Source organism: Tachyglossus aculeatus, chromosome 18, assembly GCF_015852505.1.
Source record: "Tachyglossus aculeatus isolate mTacAcu1 chromosome 18, mTacAcu1.pri, whole genome shotgun sequence".
NCBI classification, from domain to species: Eukaryota; Metazoa; Chordata; class Mammalia; order Monotremata; family Tachyglossidae; genus Tachyglossus; species Tachyglossus aculeatus.
This window is the reverse complement of record NC_052083.1, coordinates 14,071,693-14,089,506: the sequence shown is the minus strand read 5'-3', so window position 1 is coordinate 14,089,506 and position 17,814 is coordinate 14,071,693. Positions and strand designations below refer to the sequence as shown.

At 42.5% G+C, this 17,814-nt stretch overlaps 1 protein-coding gene and 1 non-coding gene across 2 annotated transcripts in view; one reads left to right on the top strand and one right to left on the bottom strand.

The window, feature by feature from the left end:
* Nucleotides 1–17,814, bottom strand: part of CNTNAP2 (contactin associated protein 2) — a 1,198,489-nt gene that overhangs the window by 338,883 nt on the left and 841,792 nt on the right. The window lies entirely within an intron of this gene.
* On the top strand, nt 15,439–15,576 carry LOC119940454. Its single transcript, XR_005454931.1, has one exon. It is a non-coding gene; the product is annotated as a small nucleolar RNA SNORA7 (small nucleolar RNA).

The window sequence follows — 17,814 nt, the reverse complement described above, 5'->3', positions numbered from 1 at the left end:
TGCATTTACTGAGCACGTACTGTGTGCAGAGCACTGTACTAAGCGCTTGGAAAGCACAATTCAGCAACAAATAGAGACAATTCCTACCCAACAACAGGCTCACAGTCTGTGCCCATCCCTTCAACTCCTTTTTTCTATGGTATTTGTTAAGTGCTTACTATGTGCCAGGCATTGTACTAAGTGCCAGGGTAGATGCAACATAAGCAGATGGGACATACTCCCAGTCCCACATAGGGCTCACAGTCTTAATCTCCATTTTACAGATGAAGTAACTGAGGTACAAAGATACCGAGTGACTTGCCCAAGGTCACACAGCCGGAAGTGGCAGAGCCGGGATTAGAACCAGACCCTTTTCATTCATTCACTCAATCGCATTTATTGAGCACTTAATGTGTGCAGAGCACTGTACTAAGCACTTGGGAAGTACAAGTCGGCAACATATGGAGACGGTCCCTACCCAACAACGGGCTCACAGTCTAGAAGGGGGAGACAGACAACAAAACAAAACATGTAGACAGGTGTCAAACTCAATCAATCAATCAATCGTATTTATTGAGCGCTTACTGTGTGCAGAGCACTGTACTAAGCGCTTGGGAAGTACAAGTTTGCAACATATAGAGACGGTCCCTACCCAACAGTGGGCTCACAACAAATAAAATTAAAACTATATGCACCCTTCTGACTCCCAGAAATGTGCTCTATCCACTAGGTCACGCCATTTCAAGGAATCAAGGAGGCTAGTATGTCTTAGTCAAGATGGACTCAATGAAACATCAAGATTTAGAATAAACTGAAGGCCTATTGGACAACGATAGTATACACCTTTCTCTCCCCTTCTCCCTCAGAGAGAATCGGACCCAACGTATGTCTCGGTAACTTTTAGAGCACTACCACCAATGCCATCAACTTAACATACTTTATAGTCAGTGGAAGACAGGTTTGCCGGAGGCTGGTCTGCAGTCAATGAACCAGGATCAAAGCAATGTTCAAATCAGCACCCATGGTCAATGGAGAATGGATGACAACAGAATCCCCAAATAGTTCCTGTATGGTCAGCTGGAGTGTGGCAGCCATAAAGAGTGGAAAGAAGTAATGCTTTGAAGTCACCATGAAGCAAAACCTTGAACGATCAATCAATCAATCGTATTTATTGAGCGCTGTGTGCAGAGCACTGTACTAAGCACTTGGGAAGCACAAGTTGGCAACACATAGAGACGGTCCCTACCCAACAGTGGGCTCACAGTCTAGAAGGGGGAGACAGAGAACAAAACATACTAACAAAATAAAATAAATAGAATAGATATGTACAAGTAAAATAGAGTAATAAATATGTACAAACATATATACATATATACAGGTGCTGTGGGGAAGGGAAGGAGGTAAGGCAGGGGGGAGGGGGAGGAGGGGGAGAGGAAGGAGGGGGCTCAGTCTGGAACAATGAGGTTGGGCGAAGCTTGGGCCTGTCTCTGTTTCTACAAAAATCTTTCCTTCGGTTAATTACAGTTAAACAATATTATCTAAGAAGTTTAATAAAAACGTTCTTCTATTCCCCTTCGCTTTTCAACTCTATGCCCACACAATGTAGACTGAATCCTTCTATGTAGGAGACTCTCAGTAGGACTTCAGCAAAAATCCAAAGTTAATTAGACAAATGCTGAGCAGGCATGAAAAACAACAACAAAAAAAGATTCATGGCTGTGACCACTAACTGGAGTTTTCTCAGAAATAACATCTGAAATCACTAAATTGCTGCAAAACACTAGGGAAGGGTTGTAAGGAAGAACGTGCTTGGGGAGCATGCGATCGGAGCGGCCCTGGGCCGTCCAAGTGACCCACGTGGCCCCCGCCGGCCGCCTCCATGCCCTGTCTCTTTGGAGAAGCCTTGGGGCTCAGGGGAATCTCGAATCTCTCATCCACCTGTATATATGTTTGTACATATTTATTGCTCTATTTTACTTGTACATACTTATTTATTTTATCTTGTTAATATGTTTTGTTGTCTGTCTCCCCCTTCTAGACTGTGAGCCCACTGTTGGGTAGGGACCGTCTCTATAATGTTGACAACTTGGACTTCCCAAGCGCTTAGTACAGTGCTCTGCACACAGTAAGCGCTCAATAAATACGACTGAATTAATGAATGAATGAATCCGCCACTGGTCAGCTGTGGGACCTTGGGCTAGCTGCTTGGCTTTTCCGGCCTCAGTTCCATCATCTGTCAAATGGGAATGGAGGCTGGGAGCCTCACGGGGGCAACCCCATCACCTTACATCTATCCCAGCGCTTAGAACAGTGCTCGGCACAAAGTAAGTGCTTAATAAGTCACATTATTATTATTATTATTATTATTAGCATTATGATGATGATGATGATGGAGTACAATCTGAGTTTTATCAGTAAGAGCAGGCCCAAGGCCAAGACTGTGAGCCCGCTGTTGGGTAGGGACCATCTCTATATGTTGCCAACTGTACTTCCCAAGTGCTTAGTATAGTGCTCTGCACACAGTAAGTGCTCAATAAATACGATTGAATGAATGAATGAACTCCCCCCAACCCAGATCAGTTTGCGTAGGGCAGCGTCTGGTGGCCGCCTCCGGGCTGGGCTCCGGATTTCACTCAGGCAAGGCCCCTGACTGCTCTCGCGGACTCTGCCCAGAGTCTTCGGCCAGAGCAGCCTTTGGAGGGATTGCCAAGACCCAGCAGGGGCCCAGAAAGGTCCTGTTCTCCTCTGATTTAGATGAGTTTGGCTCCTGCATTTTAAGGGGAGAGAATAGGCCTCAAAGAGTGAAGATGTCCTTCAATATTTTAAATAATGATAAGCAAAATATAGAAAGCCAGAGGCAATTCATACGAGCCCGTTATTGGGTAGGGACTGTCTTTATATGTTGGCCATTTGTACTTCCCAAGCGCTCAGCACAGTGCTCTGCACACAGCAAGCACTCAAATACGATTGAATGAATTCAATTCCCCCAAGCGCTTAATACAGTGCTCTATACACAGTAGTGGGGTGGTTACAAACAAATCTGGTTGGACACAGTCCCTGTCCCATGTGGAGCTCACAGTCTTGATTCCCATTTTACAGGTGAGGTAACTGAGGCACAGAGATGTGAAGTGTCTTGCTCAGGATCACAGAGAAGACAAGTGGCAGAGCTGGGATTAGAACACATGACTCCCGGGCCTGTGCTCTATCCACTATGCAGTGTGAAAAGAACAGTGTACACTACATTGAGAGCCACAGAGGCTTTTTTTTTTAGTGATATTTGTTAAGCGATTGCCATGTGCCAGTAAATACCATTGTAAAATGCTCCTTGAATTCATCCCACTGAGAGAGAGAAGGTAAGATAGCAGTCATGGCCTTGTCGGTACCGGGGAAAAGATGAAGCCTACACCTTGACTCACCTCCTGCCCCTTTCTCGATCTGAAGGATGGGTTGGCTTCGACTTCTTATCCTGCCCACCCACATCCTACTAATCAGGATCTCAGAACATATGCCTTCACAGCTATCCACAGCAGTTTGTGCATTTCAGTGCACGTAATCTACTATTTCAGGGCTTAATGATCTTTTTCATTCTTTTTTCCTTTCCTGTCTGCAATTATAGTTTGTGTTTATCTCCCCTTTCGATTACAAACTCTTTGAGGGCAGGGATCAAGTTTGTAACTTCTATTTTGGTCTCCCAAGCACTTAGTTTAGTGATGTGTTATTTATTGTACTAACTGCTGGGATAGAGGCAATATAAGCAGATTGGACACAGTCCCTGTCCCACAAAGGGTACAAAGTCTAAGAGGATGTGAGAACTGATAATTAATCCCCATTTTCTGATGAGGGAACTGAGACACAGGAAACTACCTTGCCCAGTGTCACAGAGCAGGCCAGGGAGAAGCTGGGATTAAAACCTGGTGCCCTAACTCCCAAGGCCAAGCTCCGTCCACTACGTCACCCTGTTCTTGTAGGTGCTCAATAAATACTTGGATTATTTCATTCATTCATCAATATGAATTCAACTTCCAAGTGTATAGAAATATAAGGATTTCTACAGTTCAGATCCTAGAATCTTATCAAGGCTCGTAAACTGAGAAAGCCCCACTCAAAATTATAAAAGGAAATAAGTGGGCTATAATTCAACAGACAAAACAATAAATAGTTGTTGAACTTGTGAAATAAGGAACAAATATATATAGATATAACAGCTTGGAATGAAAACAAATTATTGACTCAAGGTCAAAAAGGAAAAAAAAATACATATATCTTTATTTTCCCAGACATGAGTCCACAGGCACAAACAACAACAACAAAAAACCCTCACATATCTTTCCTACTCTGGTGGGTATTCAAAGACCAAAGAACAAAAATATTGATTCACTACCCAACCAAAATTACAGGTGATTCCCAGAGGGACCGCTACCTTCCTGTTTCTGGATTGTGTTTCCACAAAAACACTTCTAAACAGAATAATAGAGAATGAAACATTTGAAGTATCACGTTAAGAGCCAGTGGAGGTTCATAATCCCTTTGTAGTAGCTTGCTGACTCCATCTAAGACACTCCGCAGTGTAGACCCTGGAGGTCACACGGGGCATATTTGGCCGAGTGTCAAAATTTTAGAATTTGCAAAGCCTCAAATTTGAGGAAATGATATTTTCTGGATCTCTGTAATCTGATCACACACAGGAGGATGATTAATTTACTTGGCGATCTTCATTTCAAGAGGCAAAAATAAATAGAAATCGGCAACATGTGACATCACCCTTTCCAAGGGCAATTTTCTTTAGAAAAACTGTGTTTAGAACAATTATTTTCTCCCTCCCCATTTCCCCTCAGAAATACTACTGTGTGAGATATCTCTAGACTATAAACTCCTTGTGGGCAAGGATTGTGTCTACCATCTGTGTTGTACTGTACTCCCCTAGGGCTTAATACAGTGTTCTGCACAGAGTAAGCACTCAATAAATACTGTTGATTGATCAAAGTTAAATAACATTTCGTAGTTTCATAGCTGAACTGAAAGTTCTCAATTGTGACCTATTAAAGACAGAAATTAGCACTATCGTCATCATCATACCCATGACTGGAACACTTGTAAATTTCAATAGAAATTTGGCCAGTGGCCCATAGTCTCAAAGGCTATGCAGGTGTCAGAGAAAGGATGACGGAAATCCAAATGTTGGGAAATATTTATTATTATTATTAATAATAATGATATTTGTTAAGCACTTACTATGTGCCAGGCTCTATACTAAGCGCTGGGGTGGTTACAAACAAATCTGGTTGGACACAGTCCCTGTCTCATGTGGAGCTCACAGTCTTGATTCCCATTTTATAGGTAACTGAGGCACAGAGATGTGAAGTGACTTGCTCAGGATCACAGAGAAGACAAGTGGCAGAGCTGGGATTAGAACCCATGACCTCTGACTCCTGGGCCTGTGCTCTATCCACTATGCAGTGTGAAAAGAACAGCGTACACTACATTGAGAGCCACGGAGGCTTTTTTTTTAGTGATATTTGTTATGCAATTGCCATGTGCCAGACACTGTACTAAGCTCTGAGCTAGATACAAGCTATTCAGGTCGAACACAGTCCACGTCTTGCATGTGGCTCACAGTGTTAACTGAGGTTCAGAGATGTGACTTGACATGCCCAAAGTCACACAGCAGACAAGTGGCGGAGCCGGAACTAGAACCCAGATCTTTCGGATTCCCAGGCCCGGACTCTATCCAACAGGCCCCGCTGCTTCTCTAGTGTGTGTAGAAGAAGGAGTGAAGAAAAGGGGGGCTTCTGCCTTCATTAAAATGCAGGCAAGGAGAATGCAGAAAGTGGGGGAGAATTTCCATTGCAATATCGAAGTCGAGTGCATGGAGAGCAGAACATTTCCCATTACCACAGGGGTAATTGGACCCAGATGACGGCGCAATCTCTGGTGATGGAAAACTTATCGAAGTGAGTGCTCCATTACACCCCGGATAATGGAAGTACAGAAATGAGGATGAACAAGTCAGAGCGTGGGTGACCGCGTGAAAAATCTCAATTGAAATAAATTTGAGGGGTGTCAGACATTTCACTAGATATAAATCATTCCCTTTCCCAACCATAAAGACTTGAATCAATGTAGACATAATTTCCAGTGGTTTTAGACTTTGGGACCCTGGTTCCCCACTCCGCTAAAAGAAGGTCTCTCTGTGCTTCGGTCGCACCTCTCTTGATGATGACTTCTTGCCACATCCTCCGTTTTTCCCGGAAGCCCCTCCCACAGATAACTACTCTCCACATCTTCAATGACCTTTGGAAGTCGCGTTTCCTCCAGGAGGCCCTCCCTGATCAATCTCACCTCGCCCCACGCTACAACCTCCCAACCGCTACTTCATTATTTCTATGTAATAATGATAGCATTTATTAAGCGCTTACTATGTGCAAAGCACTGTTCTAAGCGCTGGAGAGGTTACAAGGTGATCAGGTTGTCCCACGCAGGGCTCACAGTCTTAATCCCCATTTTACAGATGAGGTAACTGAGGCACAGAGAAGTCAAGTGACTTGCCCAAAGTCACACAGCTGAAAATTGGCGGAGCTGGGATTTGAACCCATGACCTCTGACTCCAAAGCCCGGGCTCTTTCCACTGAGCCACGTGACTTGGGCACTCACATACACCCTCCTATCCCCAGTGCAGTGTGCCCTAGTGGATAGATATACAAGCCTGAGAGTCACGAGGAGCTGGGTTCTAATCCCGGCTCCACCACTTGACTGCTGTGTGATCTTGGGCAAGTCATTTCACTTCTCTGCATCCGACCTGATTTACTTGTATCCACTCCAGAGCCTTGCATATTGTAAGTGTCTAACGAATACTAGAGAAGCAGCGTGGCTCAGAGGAAAGAGCACGGTTTTTGGAGTCAGAGGTCATGGGTTCAAATCCCGGCTCCGCCAATTGTCAACTGTGTGACTTTGGGCAAGTCACTTCACTTCTCTGGGCCTCAGTTCCCTCATCTGGAAAATGGGGATTAAGACTGTGAGCCCCCATGGGACAACCTGATCACCTTGTACCTCCCCAGCACTTAGAACAGTGCTTTGCACATAGTAAGCGCTTAATAAATGCTATCATTAATAAATGCTATCATTAAATACCATGATTATTACTATTACTACCTTTATACTTGATTGCTTTCTTGATAGACTACAAACTCCTTATGGGCAGGGAATATGTTGCCAACTTGTACTTCCCAAGCGCTTAGTACAGTGCTCTGCACACAGTAAGCGCTCAATAAATACGATTGAATGAATAAATGAATGAATCTACTAGCTCTTGTATTCTCCCAATTGTTTCGTACAGGGTTGTGCACAGAAATAGCACTCAATAAATTTCAGATTCATGATCAGACTATTATATACTACTCAGCATGGATAACGTAAAAGCTCTCCTAATTTACGATTATGCCGAATACATTTTTAAGACCATCAGCTCTTTAAAATTAATGAACAGTCTTCAGGCAATTAAGATATTGAGTAAACGAGGGCTCCAGATGTCACAGCCATCCACACCAACTTTCAGACAGAACTATATGAATAATGTGGGAGAAGGTAAAAAAAAAAAAAAAAAAAAAGAAGAGAAAGAAGTGAGGGGAGGTGAAGGGGACCCAGGAAGAGTGAGGCTGAGAGGATGAGAAATGAGCTTTGGGGTCAGTATTAGGTGATGAGATGAAATGGAGAGGAAGATGGAGTTGGAAAGGTGAGAGGAGTCTCTGTATTATCATTAGAATGTGTGAGCTAGTATTTCAGGAAAAGGATGTTTATTACCCACCATTTCTGCTCCCTTGTCTCCCAGCAACACGAAATATTTCCTGGAGGCTTCTTCCCATCAGAGACAATAAAAAATATTTAAATTTAGATTTGGTTAACAACCATCCCCTTTTAAAACTGGTACTGCTTCCAAATTGGAGGTTGAACAAAAATATGGATCTCCCTGGCGCTTTATTACAATGACTGCACACCACGGCATCACATACGGAAATACTGCTCCAGGGGCTCTTTTCCCCACGATCTGAGGGAATTTCAACCGCCTGGAATTGTGGCAAGTTCAAGAAGTTCAAAGCCTTGTGAATAATGAGCACATGAAAATCCACCGCAACACTGCAAACCAGGACTTCTGTTGAACTTTAAACGAGTCTTGTGATGCCTACAAGGTTTGGTGTGGAACACACAAACTAATTCACATCTTTGAAAAGAGCAAATGAATCTCCTGTGGGAGTCTAACATAGGAGGGCTTAAAGCCGATAGTGCTGTACCCTGCCGTCCTCATTGACAGCATCATCATCATCATCAATCGTATTTACTGAGCGCTTACTATGTGCAGAGCACTGTACTAAGCGCTTGGGAAGTACAAATTGGCAACATATAGAGACAGTCCCTACCCAACAGTGGGCTCACAGTCTAAAAACAGTGGGCTCACTGTGGTTGCTTTGGTGGTTTTAACCAGCCGATCTGCTAGCTTTCATTTAATAACCCAGACTTTGAGAAGATGAAATTCATAAATGGTCACATCCCAAGAAGCTAAATTTAGTTCTCAGCTGTGTCACTGACTGACTGTATGACCATCACCAAGTTATCTTACACATTTCTTAAGGGCAATTACTTATCACTGTGGTAGGTGCTTGGATCAATTCAGGATGCTTAGATGAGACACAGGCTCTGGGGCTCACAACCTAACAGGTAGGGAGAAAAGGTGGTTAATCCCCCTTTCACAGTTGAGGAAACTGGAGCATGAAGAGATCGTCTGCTGTGTGACCTCGGGCAAGTCGTTTTACTTCTCTGTGCCTCAGTTACCTCATCTATAAAATGGGGATTGAGACTGTGAGCCCCACGTGGTACAGGGCCTGTGTCCAACCTGATTCGCTTGTATCCACCCCAGTGCTTAGTACAGTGCCCGGCATACAGTAAGAGCTCAACAAATACCACAATTATTACTATTATTACTGAGTTGTCCAAGGTCAACACAGCAGGGCAGTAGAAGAGCTGGGATTAGAACTCAGATTTGATTGCCACACTGTCTACTAGGCAACACTGCCTCTTATAGGAGGATCAAAGGAGTTTTACAACCATAAATTACATTAATCTGGTACTGCGTGTCTATTTCATAAATGGAAATGAGAAAGAACAGTTCCCAAGGCCACAAATGAATACTTGGTGTTGCTACATCTCTTTCCACCTTCTTAAGTGAGTGCTTAACTAAACACTGTTGTTCTGGCAGTTATATGAGCCCACAATAGAACATGGAACACTATATGCTTCTTGGGTCGTTTGCCTTGTCAGGGTCTAACCCGAATCCCTGCAGAAATATTCCAGAAGCATTGAGTCATACTAATTCTAGGAAGAAATGGTTTCAGTTTTCCCACTACGAAAATATCCAAATGTACGTTTAATAATTTACAAGGTCTCGCTGGCTTATGATCTTACATCCGATTCGTCACTGCAACTGAATTACGGACATCGTGAAAATGGTCTCTCGACAATCACACACCATGGCCTATGGACTAGGTTCGCAGTGGCTTGCTTGAGTATGAATTGGGAATATAATTCAAGCATCTTTCCGTCCCTCACTGGGGCCCGTTTCATTTATTTAAAAGCCAAACTCCTACTAGCAAGAAAAAAGTCAACTCGAAACACATTTTTTCCTTTACCACAGAGGCTAAATATTAGAATCAATGGCTCATACAGCTTTGAAGTTGTCCAGGAATGATACACAAATACAGGGGTAATTACTATTCAATCAATTAACTGTATTTTTTAAATCAATCAATTGTATTGATTGAGCACTTGCTGTGGGCAGAGCACTGCACTAAATGCTTGGGAGAGTACAATCTAAAAGAGTGGGTAGTCTCATTTGCTATTAGCCGTTTCTCCATCTCCATCTCATGCACTTGTGATACTTCCAGGTTTTGTCCTCAGTAGAAGGGAATGATACGTTCAGAATTTGAGTGATTTGGACAGATGCAATGGACACACGTGACCTAGACGAAATAGCCCAGGACTAAGAGCCAGAAGGATTGGTTTCTAGGCCCAGCTCCGTCAGTTGCCAGTTCAATGGACTTGGAAAGGCATGATTTCCTGTATCTACTACAGCACCTGGGGCATAATAGTAAGTGCTTAATAGAGACCATTATTATCAGCAGTACTAAGTGCTTAGTACATTGCGCTGCACGTAGTAAACACTCAATAAATACCATCGGCTGAATGATCAATAGCATTATCTGAATATTTACTCTATGCAGAACACTGAATCAGACATTTGGGAGCAAATGATAGAAATATTAATGTCTGTCTCCCCTTCAAGACTGTAAGCTCACTGCAGGCACAGAAAGCGTCTAATATTGTTGTGCTGTACTCTTCCAAGCGCTTGGTATGGTGCCCTGCACACAGTAAGCACTTAATAAATGCAATCGATTGATAAAAGACAAACCCCTGCCTCAAAGGGCTTCTTATCTAACGGATTGTCCAAGCATTCACAGAGTTCAAAATTAATCAGTTATCATTACCTGAGGGCTAAATGTTTGAAATCCTAAATCGTAAGACATGCCTAGCAAATTTTATGGGTTGCCTGCTTACTCAATAATAAAAATGATTGCGGTATTTGTTAAGCACTTAACTATGTGCCAAGCACTGTACTAAATGCTGGGTAGATACAAGATCATCCGGTCCTATATGTGGCTCACAGTAGGAGGAAGAAGACATATTGAATCCCCATTGTGCAGATGATGGAACTGAGGCCCAGAGAAGCTTAGTGACTTGCCCAAGGTCACACAGCAGCTAAGTGGCGAACCCGGGATTAGAACCCAGTTTCTTCTGACTCCTGAACCCAAGCTCTATCCACCAGGCCTTGCTGCCTCTACTGTACTAGTACAGTGCTCTGTACACAGTGTGTGTTCAATAAATACCACTGATTGCTGGATTAATGGATTGCACGTGCTTCCTGAAGGAGTAGAAGTGGATTTTAAAAACTGGATTCAGCCGCGTTAACACATTTTCCAACATGGTGGCATAAAATAGGTTGGAGAGTGCTGCCCTTGGCCTGGAAGTACATGGCTGTCATCACGTGGTAGACTGATATTCAAGTAAACCTAGGCAACTCATGAGAAATGATCATCCCAAATAAAGCCTCACACTTTCCCATCCCTGTCTGGGCAAACCCACAACAACCAGATGAGTTGACCCTTGAATACTTTTCACTAGTCTTTTTTTAATATGCAGACTACAAAAGACAACTACTAACCTACACCCTTACGGGCAACGACGGCATCCCTTGTTTCTGTTGAACTTTGCCAAGCCTGTGATTCAGCGCATTACCCTCAGATTTCTTAGATTTCACAATAAGTGATCAGTGACTGATGTAACAAGACAGCCAGCTAAATCCAAAGCATATTTCTAAAGTGTGATAAAAACATGTCAGTCAATCACATTTATTGACCATTACTATGTATGCAAAACACTGTACTAATTGCTTGGGAGAGTGCAATGTAAATAGTACTCCCCTTTCTGGACTGTGAACCCGTTGTTGGGTAGGGATTATCTCTATCTGTTGCCCAGTTGTACTTTCCAAGCACTTAGTACAGTGCTCTGCACACAGTAAGTGCTCAATAAATATGACTGAAGAAAAGAAATTATCAAAGCTCTAGTAAGATCCTTTTGATAGTTCATAGGCACAAAGTTAAATAACTTTCCCTTAAATATACTGAACAAAATTCCATCTCGCCTATGTTCTACAATCACCTACCAGTCTTAGGTGCACCTAAGCAATGTCCAAGAGTCCAGACTTGACATGGTGCTGGAAGCAGGTTGGCCAAACAGCACATAAAACAGATGATAAGCAATATTTAGGAACAAAGATATTAAATGGTATTAGAAGCGAGAGTACCTTTCCACAACAATTGAGTTTTAACAAGTGGAAACTAGACAGACATCCAAAAATGAATTTTTTTTCCCTCATTTTCTTTTTCATTTTGCAGCAGGTACGCTCTTTAGTGCAGTGCTGTGGGAACAATTGCATCCCCTCATAAAGCAGCAATAAGTTTTCAAGGTTCAATCACTTTTCTTTCCACTTTCACTCTGCTTCTTCCTTCCGATGTTTCTTAATTTAGCATCAGTCATGAGACTCATTTCCCCTTAGTATTCTAGGCACAGGTCTTTTGGGCCCCAAACAAAGTCTGTGAGTGGGGAACAAATGACAAACTCCTAAAATGGAAAAGTTCAGTTTCATGAGAAGGCTGTGAGATAGGAGGAGACAGTGAGAAGAAGAGAGATGGGAGGAGATATTAGTTAATAAAGTAAAATATTGTACTGGATCCCTTATGAAATACCAGTCTATGAGCTTAATTTGTGCCAGAGCTCAACTCCAACACCTGTGGTTGTAGCCTTACGACGTCTGAGAAGCAGCATGGCCCAGTGGAAAAAGCATGGCCTCGGAGTCAGAGGACCTGGGTTTTAATCTCAGCTCCCGCTGTGTGACTTTGGGAAAGTCACTTGACATTTCTGGGCCTCAGTTACCTCATCTGTAAAATGGGGATTGAGACTGTGAGCCCCACATGGGACAGGGATTGCGTCCAACCTGATTTGCTTACATCCACAACGGAGCTTAACAAATACCACAATTATTATTATGCCTCTTTCCCCTCTTACAGCATAAGCTCCTAGGGGGTAGGAAATGTGGATGGGTTTCTGTGGTACTTCTGCAAGTGCTTAGAAGTGTGCATTGCACTTAGGAGGTAGCATTACTACTACTACTAGTACTACTAGTACTACTAGTACTAATAATAATGGCATTTATTAAGCATTTACTATGTGCAAAGCACTGTTCTAAGCGCTGGAAAGGTTACAAGGTGATCAGGTTGCCCCACGTAGGGCTCACAGTCTTAATCCCCATTTTACAGATGAGGGAATTGAGGCCCAGAGAAGTTAAGTAACTTGCCCAAAGTCACACAGCTGACAACTGGAGGAGCCGGGATTTGAACCCATGACCTCTGACTCCAAAGCCCGGGCTCTTTCCACTGTGCCACGCTGCTTCCCCTACTAGAGAAGCAGCATGGCTTAGTGGAAAAAGCCCAGGCTTGGGAGTCAGAGGTAATGGGTTCTAATCCCGGCTCCACCACTTCATTCAATCATATTTATTGAGTGCTTACTGTGTGCAGAACACTGTACTAAGCGCTTGGGTAGTACAAGTTGGCAACATATAGAGACAGTCCCTACCCAACAACGGGCTCACAGTCTAGACAGCTTGTCAGCTGTGTGACCTTGGGCAAGTCACTTAACTTCTCAGGGCCTCAGTTACCTCATCTGTAAAATGGGGATGAAGACTGTGAGCCCCACGCGGGGCAACCTGATTACCTTGTCTACCCCAGAGCTTAGAACAGTGCTGGGCACGTAGTAAGCGCTTAACAAATACCAACAATATTTTTATTATTACTAAGGAAAGTCTCCCTCCTCCTTTAGATCTCAAACCTCCTCCTCTCAAGTCTGCCCCATCCAAGCCAAAAAGCAAAGGAAGTCAACAATGTAGAGTCCAAGCACTGAATAGGGGACAAATTAATACTGATCCGAATCAATAAAATCAGTACATAAAGATAACTACCAGATAGTGATGAATCCTCTTGGTCACTGTCCCATGCCTTAGGGACCAACAGTCCCTGTCGCTGAAGAAAGTTCAGGAGTGTTAGACAAGGCATTAGAGAGACCACAATTACCTTTTTCCACATAGATAAATAAATGAGATGTTTTTCACTGGCTTCTTGAGTCCACAGAAAGAAGGTGGGACATTGGAAGGAAAGAGGAAAAAGAGCTTGCCATCTCAACTCCCATCACCTGAGAACAGGAATCAGCAACATTTTTGTGCAGGAGAGTCAGCTGTATTTACTGAACACTTACTTTGTGCAGAACACTGTTATAGGTGCTTGGGAGAGTACAATATAACAATAAACAGACACTCTGCAAGCTAAATGGAAGATATGATCAGTTTGTGCTGATACAGTCACTCATCCAAGCAGTCATGATCATCATCATCATCAATCATATTTATTGAGCGCTTACTATGTGCAGAGCACTGTACTAACCGCTTGGGAAGTACAAACTGGCAACATATAGAGACAGTCCCTACCCAACATTGGGCTCACAGTCTAAAAGGGGGAGACAGAGAACAAAACCAAACATACTAACAAAATAACCAACTAACAAAATCATGATGGGCCTGGGAATCAGAGAACCTGGTTCTATTCCCGGCTTCACCACTTGCCTGCTGTGTGGTTCTAAGTGGTAAGTTAACGTCTCTGTGCCTCAGGTTCCACATCTATAAAATGGGGATTAAACACCTGTTCTTTCTCCCTCTTATATCATCATCCCCATTTGGGACAGGGATTGAGCCTGATTGGACTACGTCTGCCCTAGTGCTTAGAACCTGGCTTTGTACATAGAAAGTGCTTAATTAAATATCATTATCATCATAATTGACCACTGAGTTATTTTTCAGCACTTGATATCCTTAGCGTGCTATTTGATAAATACAGATGGAGATATTTAGATTCAAGAATTAGGCATGTATGAAGTTCTAATTCCTTCTGTGGCTTTCAAGTTCATGCCTTGCTTGGGAGATGAAATACAGAAATATCCAGCACTGGTGTTCATTAAGATCTCCTACACCTGAAATTCTTTTTTTCTGACTTGCTGGCCTATAAATCGCCTTCGCTGTAACGAACTTTAGCATTTAGATTATGCATGCTGATGAGGAATGAGTCTAAAGAGACCAGGAAAGCAGAATATTTTTCAGCCTGAAAGTTCTTCAGACTTAATGGAAAAATGCCCCATGCATTGTCAGGGCAGAATAGGTAATAAGAAATTAAGTTACTATGAAAGCAGAATGGCCTAGTGGATAGAGCTTGGCCCTGGAAGCCAGAAGGAACTGGGTTCCAATCCTTGCTCTGCCACTTGTCTGCTGTGTGACCTAGGGCAAATCACTTCACTTCTCTGTGCTTCAGTTACCTCATCTGTAAAATAAGGATTAAGATTGTAAACCCCAAGTGGAACAGGGAATGTGTCCAACCTGACAGCCTCGCATCCACCCCAGTGCTTAGAACAGTGCTTGCCACAGAGTAAGCGCTTAACAAATACCACCATTATTATTTTTAAGCTGGCCAAACTAGACCTCCACAGAGCTTTGGAACATGAACGAGAATGTTGCCACAATGAATATTAGGTCAGGTCACTAAGAAGGAAAGAAAATAAACAAAACACTGGTTTTCAGTGAAAGGACGTTAGATGGTCTTTAATGACTTCACTGATTTTGTACATATCTTTAAATTATATAACCATTTACTTATTTATTTATATTAATGCCTGTCTCCCTGTCTAGACTAGGAGCTCATTATGGGCAGGGAAAGTGTCTGCTAATTCTGTTGCATTGCACTCTCCTAAGTACTTAGTCACCTCTCAGGGTCGCATCTGGAGAGTTTCCAGTCCTCTACCAGTCTCGGCTACAGGAGGGAGTGTCAAGCGGAGGCCTACCCATTCCATTCCTAGCTTGGGCAGTGGCTAGCGTGTGGAAGGCAATCTCCTACGAGTCAAAACTCACCCATTCTGGTCAGCAGCGGAATGGGAGAGAGTTGAGGGTGGAGACTCAAGCTTACTGTGCAGAGGGAGGCAATGGTAAACCACTTCCACATCTTTACCAGGAAAACTCTGTGAATCCACTACCGGAACGACTACAGATGGAGAGTCGGGCGTTTTGGGAGACATGTGCCAGTGGTGTCGCTATGGGTCAGAAATGACTTGATGGCATAAGACAAGTGCTTAGTACAGTGCTCCGCACATAGTGCTCACTAAAAATCACTGATTAATTATTGTTATTTTACCCTAAAGTAAATCCTCCCTGCCAGCATCCTCTGTCCATAGTGTCTCCTATGTCTGGTTGTTCTTCTCATGATTGGTTCCTCTTCCTGCAGACTGTAAGCTCCTTGTGGGCAGGGATTACATCTACCAACTCTACTGCACTGTTCTTTCCCAAGTGCTTAGTAAAGTACTCTACATACAGGAAGTATTCAATAAATACCACTGATTGATCATCACACCCCCAAGGTTTTTTTTTTTTTTTATATTTTTGGCTTGGCCCCCTTGTACTATCTCTAAACAGACTTTGTGCTCACTCAACTGTGAGCCCCATGTGAGACAGGGACTATGTCTGACCTGATTTTCTTAGATCTTCCCCACCGCTTAGTCCAGTGCTTGCCATATCATAAGCACTTAAAAATACCAGAATGATAATACTAATAATAATGATCTTCTTTCACCTCTGTAAAGAGAGTTTCTTACTGCACAATTTGTGAAAAAGCCATTGTCTCTCCCTTGGATTGTGGTGCATTGACTGATGTTTCCATTATTATTTTGGTATATTATTAGTGTAGTAATAATATCATTGTTACTATGATCATTATCAGCCCTAGAAAGTCAACTCAACATTGTTTTCAGGTGTTTTCCTCTTCTTCCTGTATCTTCGCCATTTTCCCTTTGAACATTGAAAAAACAGTAGAGCCAGGATTAGAACCCATGTCCTCTGACTCCCAAGACCATGCTCTCTCTACTACACCACGCTGCTTCTCTTGTACTTTCCCAAGTGCTTAGTACAGTGCTTTGCACAGTAATCACTCAATAAATACCACTGATTGACTGATACAAGGGAATCATGTATCAATAAAGGAATCATAAATACAAAAAGGAGAATATGCAGAGGCCTACCTATACTCCACATATAAACATAGGTACTGCTTATGTTTTCAGAGTGTCTGTTTCTCTCTGCAGCATCAGCCAACATAAAAGTGTGCAAGAAGTCATTTCTCTCTGATCTTAGTTGACTTTTTAGCAAGTTACTGGAATGCGGAGCCTTTGTTCAACCCACTGTCTTTATGGAAATACGTAAAAAAAGGTCCCTCTGCTCAAGCTTGATGATTTAATTGGTGACATTCAAATAGCTCTCTTTCAAAGCACTTGATAAATGGAGTTAAGAGAGAGATTCCATCACTGTTGTGTTTGTTTTTACACTTTCACCCAGAACAACTTTGTGGGGGAAAAAGATAGATTCTTGAAAATGAATGACAGGACTTAAAGACATAATGTTGCAGGTCTTCATACTTGAATTCTATGATGTTTCATTTGAAAAGTTCATTAATCTCCCTCCCGCCCTTCCTCTTTCATTCTTTTCCTGGTTTTTCATCAATAAAAACTCTGAAAACTGTCTGCAAATATGGAAATGATTTTGGTTCTCCAAACATCCTGAAGACTGTGCCCCTAAAATCTCAATCTGTAGGTTCATTAGTAAGGTAGTTTCCAAATAAGTTAAATTTGTGTATATTGGCAGGGGAAGGAATTTATATCACCCTTGGCAATAACTCCTTTGAACCTTTATTCCCAGGCACTTTATAAACATGAACATCTCATCCTGCCTTTATGTAGGTATGGGTTATTATTTTCCTTTTCCAAACTGAGAAACCCAAAGAGGTTGACAGCTACAGGTGAATAGGTGGACAAACACTGCAAGTTTTATGTTAACAAACAAGTCACTTAAAATTAATTTCAACGTGGAACACTTTATGGCTCTCAGATTCTGGGAAAAAGAGATATTCTGTAATGCAAATTACAATCCATAATGGAGACCAAAAATTTATTCATTTCTGATTTGTACACTTCCAGGAATGGTGATAAAAAAAGGCTTGGCTATAGTGCAGTTAATAAATTGTACACTGCGTGGATTGAGAAGCAGCAGGTGAAAACCACTGGATGATTTAAATGTTTCCACTCAGACAACAG